The sequence below is a fragment of the Oncorhynchus tshawytscha genome, linkage group LG32, assembly GCF_018296145.1.
Source record: "Oncorhynchus tshawytscha isolate Ot180627B linkage group LG32, Otsh_v2.0, whole genome shotgun sequence".
In the NCBI taxonomy this organism is placed as follows: Eukaryota; Metazoa; Chordata; class Actinopteri; order Salmoniformes; family Salmonidae; genus Oncorhynchus; species Oncorhynchus tshawytscha.
The window spans coordinates 15,095,108-15,120,954 of NC_056460.1; positions in this window are offsets into that span (position 1 = coordinate 15,095,108).

Consider the following 25,847-nt stretch of genomic DNA (forward strand, 5'->3'; position numbering starts at 1 on the left):
CCCACTCTCTCACCAACTGACTGATGAACACAGCCCACTCTCTCACCAACTGACTGATGAACTGATGAACACAGCCCACTCTCTCACCAACTGACTGATGAACACAGCCCACTCTCTCACCAACTGACTGATGAACACAGCCCACTCTCACACCAACTGACTGATGAACACAGCCCAGCTGACTGATGAACCAGCCCACTCTCTCACCAACTGACTGATGAACACAGCCCCCACTCTCTCACCAACTGACTGATGAACACAGCCCACTCTCTCACCAACTGACTGATGAACACAGCCCACTCTCTCACCAACTGACTGATGAACACAGCCCACTCTCTCACCAACTGACTGATGAACACAGCCCACTCTCTCACCAACTGACTGATGAACACAGCCCACTCTCTCACCAACTGAGTAATGAACACAGCCCACTCTCTCACCAACTAACTGATGAACACAGCCCACTCTCTCACCAACTGACTGATGAACACAGCCCACTCTCTCACCAACTGACTGATGAACACAGCCCACTGAAACTGACTGACAGCCCACTCTCTCACCAACTGACTGATGAACACAGCCCACTCTCTCACCAACTGACTGATGAACACAGCCCACTCAGCCCACTCACCAACTGACTGATGCCCACTCTCTCAACTGACAGCACAGCCCACTCTCTCACCAACTGACTGATGAACACAGCCCACTCTCTCACCAACTGACTGATGAACACAGCCCACTCTCTCACCAACTGACTGATGAACACAGCCCACTCTCTCACCAACTGACTGATGAACACAGCCCACTCTCTCACCAACTGACTGATGAACACAGCCCACCAACTGACTGATGAACTCTCACCAACTGACTGATGAACACAGCCCACTCTCACCAACTCACCAACTGACTGATGAACACAGCCCACTCTCTCACCAACTGACTGATGAACACAGCCCACTCTCTCACCAACTGACTGATGAACACAGCCCACTCTGTCACCAACTGACTGATGAACACAGCCCACTCTGTCACCAACTGGCTGATGAACACAGCCCACTCTGTCACCAACTGACTGATGAACACAGCCCATTCTCTCACCAACTGACTGATGAACACAGCCCATTCTCTCACCAACTGACTGATGAACACAGCCCATTTTCTCACCAACTGGCTGATGAACACACACACAGATGGGAGAGAACAGTGACAGATCACAGGCTGTAATGTTCTGGCACACAGGCTGATAGACACAGACAGAGTGGAAGATGGCTGTATTATGCAGAAAAGACATTCACAATCTATTTTATGGGTGCAAAAATGACGGTATGGGCACCTACCTGTTGGCAAGAGGAGATGTGTGTATATCGGACAAGAAAACCAAATGTAATTACTAGTAGACAAGCTACAGCACCTCACAAACATGTCCAGTGATACCTGCAGATTCACCGTCTGGTAAACATCAGCTTCCTAAATCAGTGTTGTTCAAGTTCTTCTTCCAACCCAGCAGAAACACACCTGATTCATCTAATCAACCAATAATCAAGCCCTTGATTAATGGAAACAGGTGGAACTGGAACTGCCTGGAACAAAAGCCTGTACACACAGGACTGAAAAGCCGTCCCCTCCTAAATCACCACTTAAGAACAGTGGTGTCAGGGAAACAGCCTGTGGCCCCGGACCTTCCAGATGAGCTATGTCTCTGTCCAGACAGAAAGTAAACTGTCCTTCTGTCCAAGGGCCCCAGCTGCTGTGTGTGTGTGTGTGTGTGTGTGTGTGTGTGTGTGTGTGTGTGTATGTATGTGTGTGTGTGTGTGTGTGTGTGTGTGTGTGTGTGTGTGTGTGTGTGTGTGTGTGTGTGTGTGTGTGTGTGTGTGTGTGTGTGTGTGTATGTGTGTGTGTGTGTATGTGTGTATGTGTGTGTGTGTGTGTGTGTGTGTGTGTGTGTGTGTGTGTTGACACGCACACCCCAATGACCCCAGCTGCTGTCTCGCACTAAGAGGATCAGTCCTAGACAGATTGCATTGTGGGAAAAAGAGGGCATATCCCATCCGTCGTTCATACCCAAGGGCCGCTTTTTTGTCACTCTGTCAGTGTGAACTCTTAAACCCCTTCTGCAGCCAGAACACTGCAGAGGCTGGGCTATATGTCTCTCACCATTATATCGACCTAAGGAGAGGGTGAAATGACAATGAAATATAGCTCCCACTCAACCAGGAAAAAGTGTACAGCCTAAAGAGGACGGGCTAAGTCTCCTCGGACCCTAAAGCGGCCACGTTCCAAATCAGAGACAGATAGATACGTACTAGTCTTGGACACTCTTTTTCAGTCTTTCCTCACATCCTATCTCCTTGCCTCCTGCTCAACTGTATTGGAGAAGACAGTTCAAGGTCCCTCCCCTCAGACTTTCTTCTCCAATGCGCTTGAAGCAGATGAGACGAGAGGATGCAAGGAATCAAGGAAAGACAAATTGAGAAAGAGCCTACTGCAATGCAGGTAAAACTAAAAAGAAATGTAGCTCAAATAAGTAATAAGTGAACTCCTGAGAGAGATGGACAGATATTGCTCTGAAGGTGCGTCTCCAACGAGGAGAAATTATTAGAACACTTCTGAGCTGGTCCCAAATCGAGGCCAAGGCCTCCACGTCGTTAACTTGTCACCTGGATGGAGCACCGGAATATGACTTGAAGTTATTGCAGTAGGGAGCTCGTGCCCACACATGCACACACACACACACACACACACACACACACACACACACACACACACACACACATCACACACACACACACACACACACCTATCCATCCCCCTCCATACACACACACACACACAAACACACACACACACACACACACACACACACGCACCTATCCATCCCCCCACACATCACGGTCATGATGATCTAAGAATTACTGTACATGGATCAACGGTGGATCGATTCTGTGGACAAAGTCATTATTGCAGAGGCAGAGTTCAATGCCTCCCTCAGGCCTCGGAGATGGAAGCTAACCCTTTGTATTTATCATCCTGGCAATGATATAAGCTGTGTGTATCCAAGCACAACAAGCCGCCTGGTTATATTTAGCTGGTTCCTCTTATTTCCACTGCTACCTAATCCACCTTTATTGACTTGAGAAGCTGATGGTATTGATGCAGATCTGAGGAGCCACACAGTAAAATGGCACACTTTGGTATTATGGAGTTAATATGACTACTGGGCCAATACAGGAAGGTGTGTGTGAGCGACGACCCTGTTACGTGTGTGTGTTTGTGTGCGTGCATGTGTCTACATTCACACGTGAATGATGACCCTGTTGGAGCTAGTGTGCGTGTACATCAGTCACAGACAGTGAGAGTGGACTCTTACTCTTACCCAGCAGTAGAGAGATCACATGGATCAGAGAGATCACAGACAAGCAGAGTTAGGATGGATTCTCTAGACCAGGAGGAATTAGCCAGGAAATGAAAGCTGGTCATCAAAAGGCCATAGCCATGATAGAGAGAGAGGATGAGAGATGGGAGAGAGAGAGAGTGTCACGTTCGTTATAACGATCGGACCAAGGCGCAGCGTGTTATGCGTACATTATTTTATTTAACTGAATGAACACTGACCAAACTAACAAAATAACAAAATGAAACGTGACGCTATACAAACGAGTGCTGACAGGCAACTACACATAGACAAGATCCCACAACAGAAAGTGAGAAACAGGGCTGCCTAAATATGATCCCCAATCAGAGACAACGATAAACAGCTGTCTCTGATTGGGAACCATATCAGGCCAACATAGAAATACAAAACCCCTAGACTGACAACACCCCTTGACATACAAAACCCTAGACATACAACACTAGAGTACCCACTCTAACCACCCTGACCTAACCAAAAATATAGAAAACAGAGATATCTAAGGTCAGGGCGTGACAGAGAGAGAGAAAGAGAGAGAGAGGTCTGAGGTCATCTGCCTTTGGCCTTAAGAGCAGGAACCCAGACTTCATCAAATACATTGGAAAAAAATCTAACAGAAAACCAAAGAAAATTTCATGACAAATGGTTTGATGAAGAATGCAAAAACCTAAGAACGAACTTAAGAAACCTATCCAACCGAAGACATAGAGACCCAGAAAGACTGAGCCTACGTCTTCACTGTGGTGAATCACTAAAACAATACAGAAATACACTACGGGAAAAGAAGAACCAGCACATCAGAAATCAGCTCAAGGGAAATTGAAGAATCCATAGAATCTAACCAAAATTGGAAATTGGAACACACTAAACACACAACAACATGAAGAGCTACCTATCCAAAACGGAGCAGTATGGATAAAGCACTTCTCCAATCTTTTTGTCTCTCTAAAAAAAAACAATGGCAAAAACAATTATCAAATACAAATCTTAGAATCAACTATTAAAGACTACCAGGACCCACTGGATTCTCCAATTACATTGAATGAACTACAGGACAAAATACAAACCCTCCAAGCCTGTGGTGTTGATGGTATCCTAAATTAAATGATAAAATATATAGACCACAAATTCCAATTGGCTATACTTAAACTCTTTAACATTATCCTCAGCTGTGGCATCTTCCCTAGTATTTGGAACCAAGGACTGATCACCCCAATCCACAAAAGTGGAAACAAATTTGACCTCGATAACTACTGTGGGATATGCGTCAACAGCAACCTTGGGAAAATCCTTATTATCATTAACAGCAGACTCCGACATTTCCTCTGTGAAAACCACATGCTGAGCAAATGTAAATTTGGCTTTTTACCGTATGACAGACCACATATTCATCCTGCACACCCTAATTGACAAACAAACCTAAACAAAGGCAAAGTCTTCTCATGCTTTGCTTATTTCAAAAAAGCTTTTGACTAAATTTGGCATGATGGTCTGCTATACAAATTGATGGAAAGCGGTGTTAGGGAAAAACATACATTATAAAATCCATGTACACAAACAGCAAATGTGTGGTTATAATTGGCAAAACCCACATTTTTTTCCATAGGGCTGTGAGGTGAGACAGGGATGCAGCTTGAGCCCCACCCTCTTCAACATATATATCGAATTGGCGAAGGCACCCGGCCTCACCCTACTAGAATTTGAAGACAAATGTCTATCTGGTGCTTCAGTCCCCAACCAAGGAGGGCCTAAAGCAGAAGCTAGAGCACAGAATATGTCAGACCTGGGCCCTGACAGTAAATCTCAGTCAGACAAAAATAATGGTGTTCCAAAAAAGATCCAGCTGCCCGGACCACAAATTCAAATTCCATCTAGACACCGTTGCCCTAGAGCACACAAAAAACTATACATACCTCGAGCTACAGATAACTTCCACAAAGCTGTGAACGAGCTGAGGGACAAGGCAAAAAGGGCCTTCTACACCATCAAAAGGAATATAAAATTCGACACACCAATTAGGATCTGGCTTAATATACTTGAATCAGTTATAGAACCCAATGCTCTTTATGGTTGTGAGGTCTGGGGTCCACTCACCAACCAATAATTCACAAAAAGGGACAAACACGAAAACTATCCTCCGTGTACAATGTAAAACACCAAATAATGCATGCAGAGCAGAATCAGGTCAATACGCACTAATTATTAAAATCCAGAAAATAACTGTTCAATTCTACAACCACCTAAAGAGAAGCGATTACCAAGTCTTCTTTAACAAAGCCATCACCTACAGAGAGATGAACCTGGAGAAGAGTCCCCTTAGCAAGCTTGTCCTGGGGCTCTGTTCACAAACACACCCCACAGAGCCCCAGGACAGCAACACAGTTATACCCAAACAAATCATGAGAAAACAAGAAAATAATTACTTGACACATTGGAAAGAATTAACAAAAAAACTGAGCAAACTAGAATGCTATTTGGCCCTAAACAGAATACATGACCACTGTGACTGACCCAAAATGTAGGAAAGCTTTGACTATGTATAGACTCAGTGGGCATAGTCTTGTTATTGAGAGAGGATTCCGAAGGCAGACCTGGCTCTCAAGAGAAGACAGGCTATTCGCACATTGCCCACAGATTGAGGTGGAAACTGAGCTGCACAGCAGTGCCATCACAGCAGTAACATTTGTGACCTTTTGCCACAAAAAAGGGCAACAAGTAAATAAAAAACACCATTGTAAATACAACCCATATTTATGTTTATTTATTTTCCCTTTTGTACTTTAACTATTTGCACATCGTTACAACACTGTACAGTACAGACACTGTACACTGTACAGACATATGACATTCAAAATTATTTTGGAACTTTTGTGAGTGTAAGGTTTACTGTTCATTTGGATTGTTTATTTCACTTTTGTTTATTAGCTATTTCACTTGCTTTGGCAATTTTAACATGTTTCCCATGACAATAACGCCCTTTGAATTGACTTAAGAGAGAGAGAGAGAGAGAGAGAGATGGAAGAGAGAGAAATGAGGGAGAAAAAGAGGAGAGAAAATGAAAGACATTCTGCACACTAACAGTGCAGTACCTGTGAGCAAGACCATTAGAGTGCTTTCCTCTTCTCTCCTCTTTCCTCCCTCTATCCCTTCATCCTCAGTGGCTCTGACCTGCCATTATTTATACAGCCAGCCAGCAGGGCCCAAGTGGAAGGTTGGCCCGGGGCCTGAGCCCCCATCAATCACCTCTCTCTCTCTGCTGGACGGAGGGTTGGAGGGAGAGAAGGCCAGGGTCAGCACCACTCGCCATCTACTGATGAGAGACTATTTATAGATCACATCATGGATAGGACGAGGTAGGGGTAGAGGGGGAGGGGTAGGGGTACAGGGGGAAGAGGAGGAGAGGAGGTAGGGAGGAGGGGTGTGGGAGGAGGAGAAGGATAGGAGGTAAGGAGGGGGAGTGGGGAGGAGGAGGAGGAGAGGAGGTAGGGAGGAGGGGTGTGGGAGGAGGTGAAAGATAGGAGGTAAGGAAGGAGGGAGGGGGAGGAGGTAGGGAGGAGGGGTGTGGGAGGAGGTGAAAGATAGGAGGTAAGGAGGGAGGGGGAGGAGGAGGAGAGGAGGTAGGGAGGAGGGGTGTGGGAGGAGGTGAAAGATAGGAGGTAAGGAAGGAGCAGGGAGGAGGAGGAGGAGATGAGGTAGGGAGGAGGGGTGTGGGAGGAGGTGAAGGATAGGAGGTAAGGAGGGAGGGGGGGAGGAGGAGGAGGAGGAGGTAGGGAGGAGGGGTGTGGGAGGAGGTGAAGGATAGGAGGTAAGGAGGGAGGGGGGGGGAGGAGGAGGAGAGGAGGTAGGGAGGAGGGGTGTGGGAGGAGGTGAAGGATAGGAGGGAGTGGGGAGGAGGAGGAGGAGAGGAGGTAGGGAGGAGGGGTGTGGGAGGAGGTGAAAGATAGGAGGTAAGGAAGGAGGGGGAGGAGGAGGAGGAGGAGAGGAGGTAGGGAGGAGGGGTGTGGGAGGAGGTGAAGGATAGGCGGTAAGGAGGGAGGGGGGGAGGAGGAGGAGGAGAGGAGGTAGGGAGGAGGGGTGTGGGAGGAGGTGAAGGATAGGAGGTAAGGAAGGAGGGGGGAGGAGGAGGAGATGAGCTGGGGTGGTCTCTTTACAGTCATTGGTGTGTCTGTGTTTTGCAGTTGATATAAGAACATACAAGATTTCAAGATTGAATTGCAACGCTACAATCGTGTAAAATGGGCATGACAAATACAAAAGTGTTGTTTTCAAAAGGTCAAATGTCCTGGTGCGCATCTTATCAATAGTAAACAAATGATTTGACTAATATCAAATGTATAAAGAGTACCATTGACTAAAGGGTACTATTGTACTAATGATCGTGATCTTGCTGCATTGGCATAATTGTCCTGTATGATACACATTTAACAGTAGAGGGAGCTAACTAACCACAGATGGGAAAACTCAAGCAAAATGAGATTCGTCAACAGTTTGAGAGACTGATATCAAAGTCACAATACAACGTAAGAAAGTGTAAATGATAGTCAAGTCACAGAGAAGAAAAACGAAACGATCAAAACACAGACAACATCTAGGATACCAAAATCTCACAGCACAGCAGTTAAGTTTAAGATCCCCTCTGGCCCATTCTGTCACTGTCCTGCTGCCAAACTTACTGTTGTGACAGAATGATAATGACTACTGGTTATAGAGGTTGTATAGGCTCTCCTGGCCAAACTGGCTACAGCCATAGGATCTTCATTTGACCAGTATCTCGCAGCAGGAAAATAATCCTGCAGCAACAGGACATCTGAATGATTGTGTGAATTATAATGAATGGCCATTTTTTTCGTAGGGGTCGATACATTTTTGCAAATCAGGTCTGACATATTTAAGTGGAAATTACAAAATTCAGAAGCCTTTTAAAACCGAATACACTACAACGATTGCATTTCCTGCTGCGTGGGAAATGTCTTGCAACCACTGGGTGATCGATTTAAGATCCTTCATCTGTATGTACCGGAAGACCACAAGATTACTGGTTGTCTTTCTCTCCGTGTCCTCCTTCATCACAACTGTTGGTTTTATGGTTTTCTGACACAATATACAAACACCTCTGCAGTCAAAAATAGACTATGGCGCTATCCCTATTTCTTAAGCTTATTTGTGTGGTGTGAAAATGAAAATGAAGTGTGTTTTATCAATAACCAAAGTTTACTTTGCAATTCTCAGGAAATTTAGAACATTACAAAGACATTTAATGAGATCAAGCAGATCCCAATGCACAGTTTGTAATAGACTAATGTCACGTCCTGACTATAGAAAACCTGTGTTTTCTATGGTAGAGTAGGTCAGGGCGTGACTAGGGGTTTTTAGTTGTAGTTTGTATTTTCTATGTGGGGTTCTAGGTTTGATTTTCTATGTTGGTGATATGTATGATTCCCAATTAGAGGTACCTGGTTATCGTTGTCTCTAATTGGGGATCATACTTAAGTAGCATTTTTTCCCACCTGTGGGTTATGGGATAGTGTTTGTGTTAGTGTGTTTGAGCACTACGTTATGGGATAGTGTTTGTGTTAGTGTGTTTGAGCACTACGTTATGGGATAGTGTTTGTGTTAGTGTGTTTGAGCACTACGTTGTGGGATAGTGTTTGTGTTAGTGTGTTTGAGCACTACATTATGGGATAGTGTTTGTGTTAGTGTGTTTGAGTACTACGTTATGGGATAGTGTTTGTGTTAGTGTGTTTGAGCACTACGTTATGGGATAGTGTTTGTGTTAGTGTGTCACTACGTTATGGGAGCACACTACGTTATGGGATAGTGTTTGTGTTAGTGTGTCTGAGCACTACGTTATGGGATAGTGTTAGTGTGTTTGAGCACTACGTTATGGGATAGTGTTTGTATGAGTGTGTTTGAGCACTACGTTATGGGATAGTGTTTGTGTGTTTGAGCACTACGTTATGGGATAGTTTTTGTATGAGTGTGTTTGAGCACTACGTTATGGGATAGTGTTTGTGTTAGTGTGTCTGAGCACTACGTTATGGAATAGGGATAGTGTTAGTGTGTTTGAGCACTACGTTATGGGATAGTGATAGTGTTAGTGTGTCTGAGCACTACGTTATGGGTAAGGGATAGTGTTAGTGTGTTTGAGCACTACGTTATGGGATAGTGTTTGTGTTAGTGTGTCTGAGCACTACGTTATGGGATAGTGTTTGTGTTAGTGTGTTTGAGCACTACGTTATGGGATAGTGTTTGTGTTAGTGTGTCTGAGCACTACATTATGGGATAGTGTTTGTGTTAGTGTGTTTGAGCACTACGTTATGGGATAGTGTTTGTGTTAGTGTGTTTGAGCACTACGTTATGGGATAGTGTTTGTGTTAGTGTGTCTGAGCACTACGTTATGGGATGGTGTTTGTGTTAGTGTGTTTGAGCACTACGTTATGGGATAGTGTTTGTGTTAGTGTGTCTGAGCACTACGTTATGGGATAGTGTTTGTGTTAGTGTGTTTGAGCACTACGTTATGGGATAGTGTTTGTGTTAGTGTGTCTGAGCACTACGTTATGGGATAGTGTTTGTGTTAGTGTGTCTAAGCACTACGTTATGGGATAGTGTTTGTGTTAGTGTGTTTGAGCACTACGTTGTGGGATAGTGTTTGTGTTAGTGTGTTTGAGCACTACATTATGGGATAGTGTTTGTGTTAGTGTGTTTGAGCACTACGTTATGGGATAGTGTTTGTGTTAGTGTGTTTGAGCACTACGTTATGGGATAGTGTTTGTGTTAGTGTGTTTGAGCACTACGTTATGGGATAGTGTTTGTGTTAGTGTGTTTGAGCACTACGTTATGGGATAGTGTTTGTTAGTGTGTCTGAGCACTACGTTATGGGATAGTGTTAGTGTGTTTGAGCACTACGTTATGGGATAGTGTTTGTGTTAGTGTGTCTGAGCACTACGTTATGGGATAGTGTTTGTGTTAGTGTGTCTGAGCACTACGTTATGGGATAGTGTTAGTGTGTTTGAGCACTACGTTATGGGATAGTGTTTGTATGAGTGTGTTTGAGCACTACGTTATGGGATAGTGTTTGTGTGTTTGAGCACTACGTTATGGGATAGTTTTTGTATGAGTGTGTTTGAGCACTACGTTATGGGATAGTGTTTGTGTTAGTGTGTCTGAGCACTACGTTATGGAATAGGGATAGTGTTAGTGTGTTTGAGCACTACGTTATGGGATAGTGATAGTGTTAGTGTGTCTGAGCACTACGTTATGGGATAGGGATAGTGTTAGTGTGTTTGAGCACTACGTTATGGGATAGTGATAGTGTTAGTGTGTCTGAGCACTACGTTATGGGATAGTGTTTGTGTTAGTGTATTTGAGCACTACGTTATGGGATAGTGTTTGTGTTAGTGTGTCTGAGCACTACGTTATGGGATAGTGTTTGTGTTAGTGTGTTTGAGCACTACATTATGGGATAGTGTTTGTGTTAGTGTGTTTGAGCACTACGTTATGGGATAGTGTTTGTGTTAGTGTGTCTGAGCACTACGTTATGGGATAGTGTTTGTGTTAGTGTGTTTGAGCACTACGTTATGGGATAGTGTTTGTGTTAGTGTGTCTGAGCACTACGTTATGGGATAGTGTTTGTGTTAGTGTGTTTGAGCACTACGTTATGGGATAGTGTTTGTGTTAGTGTGTTTGAGCACTACGTTATGGGATAGTGTTTGTGTTAGTGTGTCTGAGCACTACGTTATGGGATAGTGTTTGTGTTAGTGTGTTTGAGCACTACGTTGTGGGATAGTGTTTGTGTTAGTGTGTTTGAGCACTACGTTATGGGATAGTGTTTGTGTTAGTGTGTTTGAGCACTACGTTATGGGATAGTGTTTGTGTTAGTGTGTTTGAGCACTACGTTATGGGATAGTGTTTGTGTTAGTGTGTTTGAGCACTACGTTATGGGATAGTGATAGTGTTAGTGTGTTTGAGCACTACGTTATGGGATAGTGTTAGTGTGTTTGAGCACTACGTTATGGGATAGTGTTTGTGTTACTGTGTTTGAGCACTACGTTACGGGATACTGTTTGTGTTAGTGTGTCTGAGCACTACGTTATGGGATACTGTTTGTGTTAGTGTTTTTGAGCACTACGTTATGGGATAGTGTTTGTGTTAGATCACTACGTTATGGGATAGTGTTTGTGTTAGTGTGTTTGAGCACTACGTTATGGGATAGTGTTTGTGTTAGTGTGTTTGAGCACTACGTTATGGGATAGTGTTTGTGTCAGTGTGTTTGAGCACTACGTTATGGGATAGTGTTTGTGTTAGTGTGTCTGAGCACTACGTTATGCGATAGTGTTTGTGTTAGTGTGTCTGAGCACTACGTTATGGGATAGTGTTTGTGTTAGTGTGTTTGGTCACTACGTTATGGGATAGTGTTTGTGTTAGTGTGTTTGAGCACTACGTTATGGGATAGTGTTTGTGTTAGTGTGTTTGAGCACTACATTATGGGATAGTGTTTGTGTTAGTGTGTTTGAGCACTACGTTATGGGATAGTGTTTGTGTTAGTGTATTTGAGCACTACGTTATGGGATAGTGTTTGTGTTAGTGTGTCTGAGCACTACGTTATGGGATAGTGTTAGTGTGTTTGAGCACTACGTTATGGGATAGTGTTTGTGTTAGTGTGTCTGAGCACTACGTTATGGGATAGTGTTTGTGTTAGTGTGTCTGAGCACTACGTTATGGGATAGTGTTAGTGTGTTTGAGCACTACGTTATGGGATAGTGTTTGTGTGTTTGAGCACTACGTTATGGGATAGTGTTTGTGTGTTTGAGCACTACGTTATGGGATAGTTTTTGTGTTAGTGTGTCTGAGCACTACGTTATGGAATAGGGATAGTGTTAGTGTGTTTGAGCACTACGTTATGGGATAGTGATAGTGTTAGTGTGTCTGAGCACTACGTTATGGGATAGGGATAGTGTTAGTGTGTTTGAGCACTACGTTATGGGATAGTGATAGTGTTAGTGTGTCTGAGCACTACGTTATGGGATAGTGTTTGTGTTAGTGTATTTGAGCACTACGTTATGGGATAGTGTTTGTGTTAGTGTGTCTGAGCACTATGTTATGGGATAGTGTTTGTGTTAGTGTGTCTGAGCACTACGTTATGGGATAGTGTTTGTGTTAGTGTGTTTGAGCACTACGTTATGGGATAGTGTTTGTATGAGTGTGTTTGAGCACTACGTTATGGGATAGTGTTTGTGTTAGTGTGTTTGAGCACTACGTTATGGGATAGTGTTTGTGTTAGTGTGTTTGAGCACTACGTTATGGGATAGTGTTTGTTAGTGTGTCTGAGCACTTTATGGAATAGTGTTTGTGTTAGTGTGTTTGAGCACTACGTTATGGAATAGTGTTTGTGTTAGTGTGTTTGAGCACTACGTTATGGGATAGTGTTTGTGTTAGTGTGTTTGAGCACTACGTTATGGGATAGGGATAGTGTTATTGTGTTTGAGCACTACGTTATGGGATAGTGATTGTGTTAGTGTGTTTGAGCACTACGTTATGGGATAGGGATAGTGTTAGTGTGTTTGAGCACTACGTTATGGGATAGTGTTTGTGTTACTGTGTTTGAGCACTACGTTACGGGATACTGTTTGTGTTAGTGTGTCTGAGCACTACGTTATGGGATACTGTTTGTGTTAGTGTGTTTGAGCACTACGTTATGGGATAGTGTTTGTATGAGTGTGTTTGAGCACTACGTTATGGGATAGTGTTTGTGTTAGTGTGTTTGAGCACTACGTTATGGGATAGTGTTTGTGTTAGTGTGTTTGAGCACTACGTTATGGGATAGTGTTTGTTAGTGTGTTTGAGCACTACGTTATGGGATAGGGATAGTGTTAGTGTGTTTGAGCACTACGTTATGGGATAGTGTTTGTGTTACTGTGTTTGAGCACTACGTTACGGGATACTGTTTGTGTTAGTGTTTTTGAGCACTACGTTATGGGATAGTGTTTGTGTTAGTGTGTTTGAGCACTACGTTATGGGATAGTGGTTGTGTTAGTGTGTTTGAGCACTACGTTATGGGATAGTGTTTGTGTTAGTGTGTCTGAGCACTACGTTATGGGATGGTGTTTGTGTTAGTGTGTTTGAGCACTACGTTATGGGATAGTGTTTGTGTTAGTGTGTCTGAGCACTACGTTATGGGATAGTGTTAGTGTGTTTGAGCACTACGTTATGGGATAGTGTTTGTGTTACTGTGTTTGAGCACTTTACGGGATACAGTGTGTCTGAGCACTACGTTATGGGATACTGTTTGTGTTAGTGTTTTTGAGCACTGTGGGATAGTGTTTGTGTTAGATCACTACGTTATGGGATAGTGTTTGTGTTAGTGTGTTTGAGCACTACGTTATGGGATAGTGTTTGTATGAGTGTGTTTGAGCACTACGTTATGGGATAGTGTTTGTGTTAGTGTGTTTGAGCACTACGTTATGGGATAGTGTTTGTGTTAGTGTGTTTGAGCACTACGTTATGGGATAGTGTTTGTTAGTGTGTCTGAGCACTACGTTATGGAATAGTGTTTGTGTTAGTGTGTTTGAGCACTACGTTATGGAATAGTGTTTGTGTTAGTGTGTTTGAGCACTACGTTATGGGATAGTGTTTGTGTTAGTGTGTTTGAGCACTACGTTATGGGATAGGGATAGTGTTATTGTGTTTGAGCACTACGTTATGGGATAGTGATTGTGTTAGTGTGTTTGAGCACTACGTTATGGGATAGGGATAGTGTTAGTGTGTTTGAGCACTACGTTATGGGATAGTGTTTGTGTTACTGTGTTTGAGCACTACGTTACGGGATACTGTTTGTGTTAGTGTGTCTGAGCACTACGTTATGGGATACTGTTTGTGTTAGTGTTTTGAGCACTACGTTATGGGATAGTGTTTGTGTTAGTGTGTTTGAGCACTACGTTATGGAATAGTGTTTGTGTTAGTGTGTTTGAGCACTACGTTATGGAATAGTGTTTGTGTTAGTGTGTTTGAGCACTACGTTATGGGATAGTGATAGTGTTAGTGTGTTTGAGCACTACGTTATGGGATAGGGATAGTGTTAGTGTGTTTGAGCACTACGTTATGGGATAGTGTTTGTGTTACTGTGTTTGAGCACTACGTTACGGGATACTGTTTGTGTTAGTGTTTTTGAGCACTACGTTATGGGATAGTGTTTGTGTTAGTGTGTTTGAGCACTACGTTATGGGATAGTGGTTGTGTTAGTGTGTTTGAGCACTACGTTATGGGATAGTGTTTGTGTTAGTGTGTCTGAGCACTACGTTATGGGATGGTGTTTGTGTTAGTGTGTTTGAGCACTACGTTATGGGATAGTGTTTGTGTTAGTGTGTCTGAGCACTGTTATGGGATAGTGTTAGTGTGTTTGAGCACTACGTTATGGGATAGTGTTTGTGTTACTGTGTTTGAGCACTACGTTACGGGATACTGTTTGTGTTAGTGTGTCTGAGCACTACGTTATGGGATACTGTTTGTGTTAGTGTTTTGAGCACTACGTTATGGGATAGTGTTTGTGTTAGTGTGTTTGAGCACTACGTTATGGGATAGTGTTTGTGTTAGTGTGTTTGGTCACTACGTTATGGGATAGTGTTTGTGTTAGTGTGTTTGAGCACTACGTTATGGGATAGTGTTTGTGTTAGTGTGTTTGAGCACTACGTTATGGGATAGTGTTTGTGTTAGTGTGTTTGAGCACTACGTTATGGGATAGTGTTTGTGTTAGTGTGTTTGAGCACTACGTTATGGGATAGTGTTTGTGTTAGTGTGTCTGAGCACTACGTTATGGGATAGTGTTTGTGTTAGTGTGTTTGAGCACTTAGTGTGTGTTAGTGTGTCTGAGCACTACGTTATGGGATAGTGTTTGTGTTAGTGTGTTTGAGCACTACGTTATGGGATAGTGTTTGTGTTAGTGTGTTTGAGCACTACGTTATGGGATAGTGTTTGTGTCAGTGTGTTTGAGCACTACGTTATGGGATAGTGTTTGTGTTAGTGTGTCTGAGCACTACGTTATGCGATAGTGTTTGTGTTAGTGTGTCTGAGCACTACGTTATGGGATAGTGTTTGTGTTAGTGTGTTTGGTCACTACGTTATGGGATAGTGTTTGTGTTAGTGTGTTTGAGCACTACGTTATGGGATAGTGTTTGTGTTAGTGTGTTTGAGCACTACATTATGGGATAGTGTTTGTGTTAGTGTGTTTGAGCACTACGTTATGGGATAGTGTTTGTGTTAGTGTATTTGAGCACTACGTTATGGGATAGTGTTTGTGTTAGTGTGTCTGAGCACTACGTTATGGGATAGTGTTTGTGTTAGTGTGTCTGAGCACTACGTTATGGGATAGTGTTTGTGTTAGTGTGTCTGATAGTTATGGGATAGTGTTAGTGTGTTTGAGCACTACGTTATGGGATAGTGTTTGTGTGTTTGAGCACTACGTTATGGGATAGTTTTTGTATGAGTGTGTTTGAGCACTACGTTATGGGATAGTGTTTGTGTTAGTGTGTCTGAGCACTACGTTATGGAATAGGGATAGTGTTAGTGTGTTTGAGCACTACGTTATGGGATAGGGATAGTGTTAGTGTGTTTGAGCACTACGTTATGGGATAGTGATAGTGTTAGTGTGTCTGAGCACTACGTTATGGGATAGTGTTTGTGTTAGTGTATTTGAGCACTACGTTATGGGATAGTGTTTGTGTTAGTGTGTCTGAGCACTACGTTATGGGATAGTGTTTGTGTTAGTGTGTTTGAGCACTACGTTATGGGATAGTGTTTGTATGAGTGTGTTTGAGCACTACGTTATGGGATAGTGTTTGTGTTAGTGTGTTTGAGCACTACGTTATGGGATAGTGTTTGTGTTAGTGTGTCTAAGCACTACGTTATGGGATAGTGTTTGTGTTAGTGTGTTTGAGCACTACGTTATGGGATAGTGTTTGTTAGTGTTTGTGTTATGGAATAGTGTTTGTGTTAGTGTGTTTGAGCACTACGTTATGGAATAGTGTTTGTGTTAGTGTGTTTGAGCACTACGTTATGGGATAGTGTTTGTGTTAGTGTGTTTGAGCACTACGTTATGGGATAGGGATAGTGTTAGTGTGTTTGAGCACTACGTTATGGGATAGTGATTGTGTTAGTGTGTTTGAGCACTACGTTATGGGATAGGGATAGTGTTAGTGTGTTTGAGCACTACGTTATGGGATAGTGTTTGTGTTACTGTGTTTGAGCACTACGTTACGGGATACTGTTTGTGTTAGTGTGTCTGAGCACTACGTTATGGGATACTGTTTGTGTTAGTGTTTTTGAGCACTACGTTATGGGATAGTGTTTGTGTTAGTGTGTTTGAGCACTACGTTATGGAATAGTGTTTGTGTTAGTGTGTTTGAGCACTACGTTATGGGATAGTGATAGTGTTAGTGTGTTTGAGCACTACGTTATGGGATAGGGATAGTGTTAGTGTGTTTGAGCACTATGTTATGGGATAGTGCTTGTGTTAGCACTACGTTATGGGATAGGGATAGTGTTAGTGTGTTTGAGCACTACGTTATGGGATAGTGTTTGTGTTACTGTGTTTGAGCACTACGTTACGGGATACTGTTTGTGTTAGTGTTTTTGAGCACTACGTTATGGGATAGTGTTTGTGTTAGTGTGTTTGAGCACTATGTTATGGGATAGTGGTTGTGTTAGTGTGTTTGAGCACTACGTTATGGGATAGTGTTTGTGTTAGTGTGTCTGAGCACTACGTTATGGGATTGTTTGTGTTAGTGTGTTTGAGCACTACGTTATGGGATAGTGTTTGTGTTAGTGTGTCTGAGCACTACGTTATGGGATAGTGTTAGTGTGTTTGAGCACTACGTTATGGGATAGTGTTTGTGTTACTGTGTTTGAGCACTACGTTACGGGATACTGTTTGTGTTAGTGTGTCTGAGCACTACGTTATGGGATACTGTTTGTGTTAGTGTTTTGAGCACTGTTATGGGATAGTGTTTGTGTTAGATCACTACGTTATGGGATAGTGTTTGTGTTAGTGTGTTTGAGCACTACGTTATGGGATAGTGTTTGTGTTAGTGTGTTTGAGCACTACGTTATGGGATAGTGTTTGTGTCAGTGTGTTTGAGCACTGTTATGGGATAGTGTTTGTGTTAGTGTGTTTGAGCACTACGTTATGGGATAGTGTTTGTGTTAGTGTGTTTGGTCACTACGTTATGGGATAGTGTTTGTGTTAGTGTGTTTGAGCACTACGTTATGGGATAGTGTTTGTGTTAGTGTGTTTGAGCACTACGTTATGGGATAGTGTTTGTGTTAGTGTGTTTGAGCACTACGTTATGGGATAGTGTTTGTGTTAGTGTGTCTGAGCACTACGTTATGGGATAGTGTTTGTGTTAGTGTGTCTGAGCACTACGTTATGGGATAGTGTTAGTGTGTTTGAGCACTACGTTATGGGATAGTGTTTGTGTTAGTGTGTCTGAGCACTACGTTATGGGATAGTGTTTGTGTTAGTGTGTCTGAGCACTACGTTATGGGATAGTGTTAGTGTGTTTGAGCACTACGTTATGGGATAGTGTTTGTGTGTTTGAGCACTACGTTATGGGATAGTGTTTGTGTGTTTGAGCACTACGTTATGGGATAGTTTTTGTATGAGTGTGTTTGAGCACTACGTTATGGGATAGTGTTTGTGTTAGTGTGTCTGAGCACTACGTTATGGAATAGGGATAGTGTTAGTGTGTTTGAGCACTACGTTATGGGATAGTGATAGTGTTAGTGTGTCTGAGCACTACGTTATGGGATAGGGATAGTGTTAGTGTGTTTGAGCACTACGTTATGGGATAGTGTTTGTGTTAGTGTTAGTGTGTTGATGTGTTAGCACACTACGTTATGGGATAGTGTTTGTGTTAGTGTATTTGAGCACTACGTTATGGGATAGTGTTTGTGTTAGTGTGTCTGAGCACTACGTTATGGGATAGTGTTTGTGTTAGTGTGTTTGAGCACTACGTTATGGGATAGTGTTTGTGTTAGTGTGTTTGAGCACTACGTTATGGGATAGTGTTTGTGTTAGTGTGTCTGAGCACTACGTTATGGGATAGTGTTTGTGTTAGTGTGTTTGAGCACTACGTTATGGGATAGTGTTTGTTAGTGTGTCTGAGCACTACGTTATGGGATAGTGTTTGTGTTAGTGTGTTTGAGCACTACATTATGGGATAGTGTTTGTGTTAGTGTGTTTGAGCACTACGTTATGGGATAGTGTTTGTGTTAGTGTGTCTGAGCACTACGTTATGGGATAGTGTTTGTGTTAGTGTGTTTGAGCACTACGTTATGGGATAGTGTTTGTGTTAGTGTGTTTGAGCACTACGTTATGGGATAGTGTTTGTGTTAGTGTGTTTGAGCACTACGTTATGGGATAGTGTTTGTGTTAGTGTGTCTGAGCACTACGTTATGGGATGTGTTTGTGTTAGTGTGTTTGAGCACTACGTTATGGGATAGTGTTTGTGTTAGTGTGTCTGAGCACTACGTTATGGGATAGTGTTAGTGTGTTTGAGCACTACGTTATGGGATAGTGTTTGTGTTACTGTGTTTGAGCACTACGTTACGGGATACTGTTTGTGTTAGTGTGTCTGAGCACTACGTTATGGGATACTGTTTGTGTTAGTGTTTTTGAGCACTACGTTATGGGATAGTGTTTGTGTTAGATCACTACGTTATGGGATAGTGTTTGTGTTAGTGTGTTTGAGCACTACGTTATGGGATAGTGTTTGTGTTAGTGTGTTTGAGCACTACGTTATGGGATAGTGTTTGTGTCAGTGTGTTTGAGCACTACGTTATGGGATAGTGTTTGTGTTAGTGTGTCTGAGCACTACGTTATGCGATAGTGTTTGTGTTAGTGTGTCTGAGCACTACGTTATGGGATAGTGTTTGTGTTAGTGTGTTTGGTCACTACGTTATGGGATAGTGTTTGTGTTAGTGTGTTTGAGCACTACGTTATGGGATAGTGTTTGTGTTAGTGTGTTTGAGCACTACATTATGGGATAGTGTTTGTGTTAGTGTGTTTGAGCACTACGTTATGGGATAGTGTTTGTGTTAGTGTATTTGAGCACTACGTTATGGGATAGTGTTTGTGTTAGTGTGTCTGAGCACTACGTTATGGGATAGTGTTAGTGTGTTTGAGCACTACGTTATGGGATAGTGTTTGTGTTAGTGTGTCTGAGCACTACGTTATGGGATAGTGTTTGTGTTAGTGTGTCTGAGCACTACGTTATGGGATAGTGTTAGTGTGTTTGAGCACTACGTTATGGGATAGTGTTTGTGTGTTTGAGCACTACGTTATGGGATAGTGTTTGTGTGTTTGAGCACTGTTATGGGATAGTTTTTGTGTTAGTGTGTCTGAGCACTACGTTATGGAATAGGGATAGTGTTAGTGTGTTTGAGCACTACGTTATGGGATAGTGATAGTGTTAGTGTGTCTGAGCACTACGTTATGGGATAGGGATAGTGTTAGTGTGTTTGAGCACTACGTTATGGGATAGTGATAGTGTTAGTGTGTCTGAGCACTACGTTATGGGATAGTGTTTGTGTTAGTGTGTTTGAGCACTACGTTATGGGATAGTGTTTGTGTTAGTGTGTCTGAGCACTACGTTATGGGATAGTGTTTGTGTTAGTGTGTCTGAGCACTACGTTATGGGATAGTGTTAGTGTGTTTGAGCACTACGTTATGGGATAGTGTTTGTGTTAGTGTGTTTGAGCACTACGTTATGGGATAGTGTTTGTGTTAGTGTGTTTGAGCACTACGTTATGGGATAGTGTTTGTGTTAGTGTGTTTGAGCACTACGTTATGGGATAGTGTTTGTTAGTGTGTCTGAGCACTACGTTATGGAATAGTGTTTGTGTTAGTGTGTTTGAGCACTACGTTATGGAATAGTGTTTGTGTTAGTGTGTTTGAGCACTACGTTATGGGATAGTGTTTGTGTTAGTGTGTTTGAGCACTACGTTATGGGATAGGGATAGTGTTATTGTGTTTGAGCACTACGTTATGGGATAGTGATTGTGTTAGTGTGTTTGAGCACTACGTTATGGGATAGGGATAGTGTTAGTGTGTTTGAGCACTACGTTATGGGATAGTGTTTGTGTTACTGTGTTTGAGCACTACGTTACGGGATACTGTTTGTGTTAGTGTGTCTGAGCACTACGTTATGGGATACTGTTTGTGTTAGTGTTTTGAGCACTACGTTATGGGATAGTGTTTGTGTTAGTGTGTTTGAGCACTACGTTATGGAATAGTGTTTGTGTTAGTGTGTTTGAGCACTACGTTATGGAATAGTGTTTGTGTTAGTGTGTTTGAGCACTACGTTATGGGATAGTGATAGTGTTAGTGTGTTTGAGCACTACGTTATGGGATAGGGATAGTGTTAGTGTGTTTGAGCACTACGTTATGGGATAGTGTTTGTGTTACTGTGTTTGAGCACTACGTTACGGGATACTGTTTGTGTTAGTGTTTTGAGCACTACGTTATGGGATAGTGTTTGTGTTAGTGTGTTTGAGCACTACGTTATGGGATAGTGGTTGTGTTAGTGTGTTTGAGCACTACGTTATGGGATAGTGTTTGTGTTAGTGTGTCTGAGCACTACGTTATGGGATGGTGTTTGTGTTAGTGTGTTTGAGCACTACGTTATGGGATAGTGTTTGTGTTAGTGTGTCTGAGCACTACGTTATGGGATAGTGTTAGTGTGTTTGAGCACTACGTTATGGGATAGTGTTTGTGTTACTGTGTTTGAGCACTACGTTACGGGATACTGTTTGTGTTAGTGTGTCTGAGCACTACGTTATGGGATACTGTTTGTGTTAGTGTTTTTGAGCACTGTTATGGGATAGTGTTTGTGTTAGATCACTACGTTATGGGATAGTGTTTGTGTTAGTGTGTTTGAGCACTACGTTATGGGATAGTGTTTGTATGAGTGTGTTTGAGCACTACGTTATGGGATAGTGTTTGTGTTAGTGTGTTTGAGCACTACGTTATGGGATAGTGTTTGTGTTAGTGTGTTTGAGCACTACGTTATGGGATAGTGTTTGTTAGTGTGTCCGAGCACTACGTTATGGAATAGTGTTTGTGTTAGTGTGTTTGAGCACTACGTTATGGAATAGTGTTTGTGTTAGTGTGTTTGAGCACTACGTTATGGGATAGTGTTTGTGTTAGTGTGTTTGAGCACTACGTTATGGGATAGGGATAGTGTTATTGTGTTTGAGCACTACGTTATGGGATAGTGATTGTGTTAGTGTGTTTGAGCACTACGTTATGGGATAGGGATAGTGTTAGTGTGTTTGAGCACTACGTTATGGGATAGTGTTTGTGTTACTGTGTTTGAGCACTACGTTACGGGATACTGTTTGTGTTAGTGTGTCTGAGCACTACGTAATGGGATACTGTTTGTGTTAGTGTTTTTGAGCACTACGTTATGGAATAGTGTTTGTGTTAGTGTGTTTGAGCACTACGTTATGGAATAGTGTTTGTGTTAGTGTGTTTGAGCACTACGTTATGGAATAGTGTTTGTGTTAGTGTGTTTGAGCACTACGTTATGGGATAGTGATAGTGTTAGTGTGTTTGAGCACTACGTTATGGGATAGGGATAGTGTTAGTGTGTTTGAGCACTACGTTATGGGATAGTGTTTGTGTTACTGTGTTTGAGCACTACGTTACGGGATACTGTTTGTGTTAGTGTTTTTGAGCACTACGTTATGGGATAGTGTTTGTGTTAGTGTGTTTGAGCACTACGTTATGGGATAGTGGTTGTGTTAGTGTGTTTGAGCACTACGTTATGGGATAGTGTTTGTGTTAGTGTGTCTGAGCACTACGTTATGGGATAGTGTTTGTGTTAGTGTGTTTGAGCACTACGTTATGGGATAGTGTTTGTGTTAGTTGTGTTAGTGTGTTTGAGCACTACGTTATGGGATAGTGTTTGTGTTACTGTGTTTGAGCACTACGTTACGGGATACTGTTTGTGTTAGTGTGTCTGAGCACTACGTTATGGGATACTGTTTGTGTTAGTGTTTTTGAGCACTACGTTATGGGATAGTGTTTGTGTTAGTGTGTTTGAGCACTACGTTATGGGATAGTGTTTGTGTTAGTGTGTTTGGTCACTACGTTATGGGATAGTGTTTGTGTTAGTGTGTTTGAGCACTACGTTATGGGATAGTGTTTGTGTTAGTGTGTTTGAGCACTACGTTATGGGATAGTGTTTGTGTTAGTGTGTTTGAGCACTACGTTATGGGATAGTGTTTGTGTTAGCACTACGTTATGGGATAGTGTTTGTGTTAGTGTGTCTGAGCACTACGTTATGGGATAGTGTTTGTGTTAGTGTATTTGAGCACTACGTTATGGGATAGTGTTTGTGTTAGTGTGTCTTGAGCACTACGTTATGGGATAGTGTTTGTGTTAGTGTGTTTGAGCACTACGTTATGGGATAGTGTTTGTGTTAGTGTGTTTGAGCACTACGTTATGGGATAGTGTTTGTGTCAGTGTGTTTGAGCACTACGTTATGGGATAGTGTTTGTGTTAGTGTGTCTGAGCACTACGTTATGCGATAGTGTTTGTGTTAGTGTGGAGCACTACGTTATGGGATAGTGTTTGTGTTAGTGTGTTTGGTCACTACGTTATGGGATAGTGTTTGTGTTAGTGTGTTTGAGCACTACGTTATGGGATAGTGTTTGTGTTAGTGTGTTTGAGCACTACATTATGGGATAGTGTTTGTGTTAGTGTGTTTGAGCACTACGTTATGGGATAGTGTTTGTGTTAGTGTATTTGAGCACTACGTTATGGGATAGTGTTTGTGTTAGTGTGTCTGAGCACTACGTTATGGGATAGTGTTTGTGTTAGTGTGTCTGAGCACTACGTTATGGGATAGTGTTTGTGTTAGTGTGTCTGAGCACTACGTTATGGGATAGTGTTAGTGTGTTTGAGCACTACGTTATGGGATAGTGTTTGTGTGTTTGAGCACTACGTTATGGGATAGTGTTTGTGTGTTTGAGCACTACGTTATGGGATAGTTTTGTGTTAGTGTGTCTGAGCACTACGTTATGGAATAGGGATAGTGTTAGTGTGTTTGAGCACTACGTTATGGGATAGGGATAGTGTTAGTGTGTTTGAGCACTACGTTATGGGATAGTGATAGTGTTAGTGTGTCTGAGCACTACGTTATGGGATAGTGTTTGTGTTAGTGTATTTGAGCACTACGTTATGGGATAGTGTTTGTGTTAGTGTGTCTGAGCACTACGTTATGGGATAGTGTTTGTGTTAGTGTGTTTGAGCACTACGTTATGGGATAGTGTTTGTATGAGTGTGTTTGAGCACTACGTTATGGGATAGTGTTTGTGTTAGTGTATTTGAGCACTACGTTATGGGATAGTGTTTGTGTTAGTGTGTTTGAGCACTACGTTATGGGATAGTGTTTGTGTTAGTGTGTTTGAGCACTACGTTATGGGATAGTGTTTGTTAGTGTGTCTGAGCACTACGTTATGGAATAGTGTTTGTGTTAGTGTGTTTGAGCACTACGTTATGGAATAGTGTTTGTGTTAGTGTGTTTGAGCACTACGTTATGGGATAGTGTTTGTGTTAGTGTGTTTGAGCACTACGTTATGGGATAGGGATAGTGTTAGTGTGTTTGAGCACTACGTTATGGGATAGTGATTGTGTTAGTGTGTTTGAGCACTACGTTATGGGATAGGGATAGTGTTAGTGTGTTTGAGCACTACGTTATGGGATAGTGTTTGTGTTACTGTGTTTGAGCACTACGTTACGGGATACTGTTTGTGTTAGTGTGTCTGAGCACTACGTTATGGGATACTGTTTGTGTTAGTGTTTTTGAGCACTACGTTATGGGATAGTGTTTGTGTTAGTGTGTTTGAGCACTACGTTATGGAATAGTGTTTGTGTTAGTGTGTTTGAGCACTACGTTATGGGATAGTGATAGTGTTAGTGTGTTTGAGCACTACGTTATGGGATAGGGATAGTGTTAGTGTGTTTGAGCACTATGTTATGGGATAGTGCTTGTGTTAGTGTGTTTGAGCACTACGTTATGGGATAGGGATAGTGTTAATGTGTTTGAGCACTACGTTATGGGATAGTGTTTGTGTTACTGTGTTTGAGCACTACGTTACGGGATACTGTTTGTGTTAGTGTTTTTGAGCACTACGTTATGGGATAGTGTTTGTGTTAGTGTGTTTCAGCACTATGTTATGGGATAGTGGTTGTGTTAGTGTGTTTGAGCACTACGTTATGGGATAGTGTTTGTGTTAGTGTGTCTGAGCATTACGTTATGGGATGGTGTTTGTGTTAGTGTGTTTGAGCACTACGTTATGGGATAGTGTTTGTGTTAGTGTGTCTGAGCACTACGTTATGGGATAGTGTTAGTGTGTTTGAGCACTACGTTATGGGATAGTGTTTGTGTTACTGTGTTTGAGCACTACGTTACGGGATACTGTTTGTGTTAGTGTGTCTGAGCACTACGTTATGGGATACTGTTTGTGTTAGTGTTTTTGAGCACTACGTTATGGGATAGTGTTTGTGTTAGATCACTACGTTATGGGATAGTGTTTGTGTTAGTGTGTTTGAGCACTACGTTATGGGATAGTGTTTGTGTTAGTGTGTTTGAGCACTACGTTATGGGATAGTGTTTGTGTCAGTGAGTTTGAGCACTACGTTATGGGATAGTGTTTGTGTTAGTGTGTCTGAGCACTACGTTATGGGATAGAGTTTGTGTTAGTGTGTTTGGTCACTACGTTATGGGATAGTGTTTGTGTTAGTGTGTTTGAGCACTACGTTATGGGATAGTGTTTGTGTTAGTGTGTTTGAGCACTACATTATGGGATAGTGTTTGTGTTAGTGTGTTTGAGCACTACGTTATGGGATAGTGTTTGTGTTAGTGTGTTTGAGCACTACGTTATGGGATAGTGTTTGTGTTAGTGTGTTTGAGCACTACGTTATGGGATAGTGTTTGTGTTAGTGTGTTTGAGCACTACGTTATGGGATAGTGTTTGTGTTAGTGTGTCTGAGCACTACGTTATGGGATAGTGTTTGTGTTAGTGTGTCTGAGCACTACGTTATGGGATAGTGTTAGTGTGTTTGAGCACTACGTTATGGGATAGTGTTTGTATGAGTGTGTTTGAGCACTACGTTATGGGATAGTGTTTGTGTGTTTGAGCACTACGTTATGGGATAGTTTTGTATGAGTGTGTTTGAGCACTACGTTATGGGATAGTGTTTGTGTTAGTGTGTCTGAGCACTACGTTATGGAATAGGGATAGTGTTAGTGTGTTTGAGCACTACGTTATGGGATAGTGATAGTGTTAGTGTGTTTGAGCACTACGTTATGGGATAGGGATAGTGTTAGTGTGTTTGAGCACTACGTTATGGGATAGTGATTGTGTTAGTGTGTTGAGCACT